Here is a 6000-nt window from a genome sequence, read left to right on the forward strand (position 1 = left end):
CAGAAGGCTCTCTGAGGCAACTTCTTTACTCAGAAGGTAATCCATATCTGGAATGATATTGAAATTGTATGATATTTGGAAGTGAATACAATTGGGACTTTTAAAAGACATTTGGAACAATATATGGATAGGAAGGGTTTGGAGGGTTCTGGGACTAATGCGGGCAAATGGAATGAGCCAAGTGTGACAACTTTGTGGGCATGGACAAGATTGGACCAAAAGGCGTATTTTCATGTTTTACAGCTCAATGACTCTAGGACTGTTGCTTTTAAATAATCATGAGCTCACTCTCATGTCAAACTATTGACTTTAGTTACACAAAAAAAGCTGGAGAAACTCAGCGGGTGCAGCAGCATCAATGGAGCGAAGGAAATAGGCAACGTTTCAGGCCGAAACCCTATTACTTCCCTCACCTTCCTGCCCTGAGCTATTTTGAGGTTACAGATATTACCCTCTCTTGTAATGCCAGTCCTCACAATGCCCAGGTAGATGCTGATTTAAGCTTTTTTTCCCCTCTCCGTCTTTGTCCTAAACTACCTCCTCCATCAGGATTTATCGCTCTCACTAGAAAATAGGTGCAGGAGTAGGCCATTCGTCCCTTTCGAGCCTGCACCGCCATTCAATATGATCATGGCTGATCATCCAACTGAGTATCCTGTACCTGCCTTATCTCCATACCCCCTGATCCCTTTAGCCACAAGGGCCACATCTAACTCCCTCTTAAATATAGCCAGTGAATTGGTCATTGTCTCATTCCCTCTGTTTAATTCTCTGTCCTGTTTTCTCTCCTCTTTCAGGGTTTATTGCTGTGTTTTATTACTTTCTCCCTGTACTTACTCGATTTTTTCTGAGAGATTTCCGCATTCATCTCTCTGCCTCGTCCTCCGTGGTGCTTCAGCTGAAGAGAAAGGGAGGCACCTCGGAGGGATTAGTGTGTGAAGTCTTGTCATCAGAACAGGTATAGAACAGTTATAGAAATTGGGAGAATAGGGTGGCATCTTTACAGGAAACAGGCAAGGTGTAACCAAGAATACTGTGCTTAGTTCTGTGGGCTCTGCTACAGGATGGATGTCCAGGCTTGGAGGTAATGGGCTGGAGATTTACCAAAAGTGTCCAGGATCTGTGGTGAAGAGGCTTCCAAAGCCGGGATTGTTCTGACAGAGGCAGAGATTGTTAATAGGAAATTAAATAATTGGGAAGAGGTTAGAAACATAGAAAATAGATGCAGGAGTAGGCCATTCGGATCTTCGAGCCAGCACCGCCATTCAATATGATCATGGCTGATCATCTAGAATCAGCACCCTGTTCCTGCTTTCTCCCCATATCCCTTGATTCCGTTAGCCCTAAGACCTATATCTAACTCTCTCTTGAATACATCCAGTGAATTGGCCTCCAGTGCCTTCTGTGGCAGGGAATTACACAGATTCAGGAAGTAATGGTTAGAACAGTGTACAGTAGAAACTAATTCCAGATGCCATTTGAAATAATTGACAAACGAAGCAAAGAAATTAAGATTATTTTGGACAGGACAAGTGCCATCTGGGGATATGCTATCCGAAAGGGTGGTTCAATAATAACTTTCTAAATAATTGTTTTCAGGGAGAGTTGTATGGAGAAAGCAGGGCTGGGGGACTAAGTGAATGGCTCGATTAAAGAGCCTACGCTGACTCAATGGGCCAAACGAACTCCTATGCTGTATCATTGTCTCAGAATGTCAGAAAGATACCAGATGTAATTTCTGCAATTGTCACAGTTTTTAGAGTTTACGTATTTGGCTACATCACAAAATTAGGAAGGTATACTCTGCATCACTTGATGACATGAGTATAAGAGTAAAGATATTTAATTATACTGGGCTTGTGAAACTAGAGTAGGGTGTGTAGGTCCAGTATCCCTAACCAAGGAGGTGCAATGCTGTAGTGGTTCACCAGTTTGATTCGTAGAGCATGGGATTGATTATGTAGACAGAGTAAAAAATAAAACTCAAGATAGACACAAAATGCTGGTGCAACTCGGCAGGTCAGGTAGCATCTCTGGAGAAAAAGAATAGGTGATGTTTCGGGCCGGAACCGTGCAAGACTCAAGGGATCAAATAGCTTATTCTTGGTTCTATTCCTTATTTTCTTGTTAAACATCCTGGCAAGTCACCTCAGTACATTTTGTGGATGAAGAATAAGGTGGCATAAATGTAATGGGTGGTGAAGTCGATGTTTAAAGCAGTGAAAACACTAACACAAGAAAATACAAGCAGGAGTCAGCCAGTTGGCCCCTCCACCCTGCCCTACCAGTCAATCTGATCATGGTTGCTCAACTCCAGGCCTCACCTCCTCCTCTATGCCAACCCTCAATTCCCTAATCTTCAAAAATATATACACTTGTTCTTTAAATGCCTCTGGTAATTTAGCGAGGCTAATTCTCCTAGCGAACTCCAGAGGAATAAATCATTTCTATACACCTTTCTTGATGACATTTTAAATGACTGGCACCTGTCTTGTCACATGACTACAAAACAGGGTCAGGCCCTCCAGCCCACATGATGCCAAGTTAAACTATTCACCTCTGTCTGCACTTGATCCATTTCCCTCCATTGCCTGCTTATCCATGTACCATGCCTCCTGCATATGTCTCTCCCAATCGTGGAAGTAACTCAGCACCTGTGCTGTCAAAGATGCAGAGCCGTTTGAGGTAGGGCAACCTCTCTCCCTGCGAATGAACGGAGTGATTTTTCTTATTTCTGGACTGCCACTAATGCCTTCCTAACCCAGGGTCTAAAGTGTGCTTTACCCATAGCCTGTACAATTGTAAGCAAAAGCTCAGAGAGGGCAGCCAGTCATGGGTGCTATGGCGATTCTGATGGATAAAGTGGTCAGGGTGTGGTTGTAGTTAGCTGCGGAGCAGGTTCTGCTTCTACCAAAGCTACAGTGTGACGGTTCCTTCTCGATGCCTTTGGCAACGAGCTCTCACAAATCATCCAGGCCAGAGGGTGGCTAATCTAGTGCCTTTATTTAAGAAGGGCTACAAGGACAAGCGAGGGAATTGCAGGCCAGTGAGCTTAACATTAGTGGTGGGAAATTTATTGAGGGGATTCTGAGAGACAGGATCTATTTATATTTGGAAAAGCGAGGACTGATCAGCAATAGCCAGCATGCACATGGGAAATCATGTTTCATGATTTCCGCATTCATCTCTCTGCCTCGTCCTCCGTGGTGCTTCAGCTGAAGAGAAGGAGGCACCTCGGAGGGATTAGTGTGTGAAGTCTTGTCATCAGAACAGGTATAGAACAGTGTTCAAAAGGGAACTGCAGATGCTGGAATATCGAAGGTACACAAAATTGCTGGGGAAACTCAGCGGGTGCAGCAGCATCTATGGAGCGGAGGAAATAGGCGACGTTTCGGGCCGAAACCCTTCTTCAGACTCAAGAATAAAGGTATAGAACAGTTATAGAAACTGGGAGAATAGGGTGGCATCTTTACAGGAAACAGGCAAGGTGTAACCAAGAATACTGTGCTTAGTTCTGTGGGCTCTGCTACAGGATGGATGTCCAGGCTTGGAGGTAATGGGCTGGAGATTTACCAAAAGTGTCCAGGATCTGTGGTGAAGAGGCTTCCAAAGCCGGGATTGTTCTGACAGAGGCAGAGATTGTTAATAGGAAATTAAATAATTGGGAAGAGGTTAGAAACATAGAAAATAGATGCAGGAGTAGGCCGTTCGGATCTTCGAGCCAGCACCGCCATTCAATATGATCATGGCTGATCATCTAGAATCAGCACCCTGTTCCTGCTTTCTCCCCATATCCCTTGATTCCGTTAGCCCTAAGACCTATATCTAACTCTCTCTTGAATACATCCAGTGAATTGGCCTCCAGTGCCTTCTGTGGCAGGGAATTACACAGATTCAGGAAGTAATGGTTAGAACAGTGTACAGTAGAAACTAATTCCAGATGCCATTTGAAATAATTGACAAACGAAGCAAAGAAATTAAGATTATTTTGGACACGACAAGTGCCATCTGGGGATATGCTATCTGAAAGGGTGGTTCAATAATAACTTTCTAAATAATTGTTTTCAGAAAGAGTTGTATGGAGAAAGCAGGGCTGGGGGACTAAGTGAATGGCTCGATTAAAGAGCCTACGCTGACTCAATGGGCCAAACGAACTTCTATGCTGTATCATTGTCTCAGAATGTCAGAAAGATACCAGATATAATTTCTGCAATTGTCACAGTTTTTAGAGTTTACGTATTTGGCTACATCACAAAATTAGGAAGGTATACTCTGCATCACTTGATGACATGAGTATAAGAGTAAAGATATTTAATTATACTGGGCTTGTGAAACTAGAGTAGGGTGTGTAGGTCCAGTATCCCTAACCAAGGAGGTGCAATGCTGTAGTGGTTCACCAGTTTGATTCGTAGAGCATGGGATTGATTATGTAGACAGAGTAAAAAATAAAACTCAAGATAGACACAAAATGCTGGTGCAACTCGGCAGGTCAGGTAGCATCTCTGGAGAAAAAGAATAGGTGATGTTTCGGGCCGGAACCGTGCAAGACTCAAGGGATCAAATAGCTTATTCTTGGTTCTATTCCTTATTTTCTTGTTAAACATCCTGGCAAGTCACCTCAGTACATTTTGTGGATGAAGAATAAGGTGGCATAAATGTAATGGGTGGTGAAGTCGATGTTTAAAGCAGCGAAAACACTAACACAAGAAAATACAAGCAGGAGTCAGCCAGTTGGCCCCTCCACCCTGCCCTACCAGTCAATCTGATCATGGTTGCTCAACTCCAGGCCTCACCTCCTCCTCTATGCCAACCCTCAATTCCCTAATCTTCAAAAATATATACACTTGTTCTTTAAATGCCTCTGGTAATTTAGCGAGGCTAATTCTCCTAGCGAACTCCAGAGGAATAAATCATTTCTATATACCTTTCTTGATGACATTTTAAATGACTGGCACCTGTCTTGTCGCATGACTGTACAAAACAGGGTCAGGCCCTCCAGCCCACATGATGCCAAGTTAAACTATTCACCTCTGTCTGCACTTGATCCATTTCCCTCCATTGCCTGCTTATCCATGTACCATGCCTCCTGCATATGTCTCTCCCAATCGTGGAAGTAACTCAGCACCTGTGCTGTCAAAGATGCAGAGCCGTTTGAGGTAGGGCAACCTCTCTCCCTGCGAATGAACGGAGTGATTTTTCTTATTTCTGGACTGCCACTAATGCCTTCCTAACCCAGGGTCTAAAGTGTGCTTTACCCATGGCCTGTACAATTGTAAGCAAAAGCTCAGAGAGGGCAGCCAGTCATGGGTGCTATGGCGATTCTGATGGATAAAGTGGTCAGGGTGTGGTTGTAGTTAGCTGCGGAGCAGGTTCTGCTTCTACCAAAGCTACAGTGTGACGGTTCCTTCTCTATGCCTTTGGCAACGAGCTCTCACAAATCATCCAGGCCAGAGGGTGGCTAATCTAGTGCCTTTATTTAAGAAGGGCTACAAGGACAAGCGAGGGAATTGCAGGCCAGTGAGCTTAACATTAGTGGTGGGAAATTTATTGAGGGGATTCTGAGAGACAGGATCTATTTATATTTGGAAAAGCGAGGACTGATCAGCAATAGCCAGCATGCACATGGGAAATCATGTTTCATGAATTTGGATAGGGAAGATTTACAGAGACGGGGGCAAATATAAGCAAGTGGGACTAGTTCAGGAAGACACTTTGGTCGGCATGGTTGAGCTGTGCTGAAGTGCTTGTTTTCACGCTGCGCAACTCTGACTATTAGCTCCCTCCACCACCTCCTCAGGCAGCGTTCCAGATTTCGACCTGGTCGTGGTTGAGTGAAAACTTTCCCTTCAGATTCCTTTTTAACCTCCTTGGTCATACCTTAAACCTATGCCCTTTTGTTTTTGAAACCTCTACCATGGGAAAAATATTTTGATTATCGACCATAACTATGCCTCTCAAAATCTTCCATCAGGTTATCAAGCAGCCACCTCAATCCAGGGA

This window comes from Amblyraja radiata, chromosome 10 (assembly GCF_010909765.2).
Source record: "Amblyraja radiata isolate CabotCenter1 chromosome 10, sAmbRad1.1.pri, whole genome shotgun sequence".
Taxonomy (NCBI): domain Eukaryota; kingdom Metazoa; phylum Chordata; class Chondrichthyes; order Rajiformes; family Rajidae; genus Amblyraja; species Amblyraja radiata.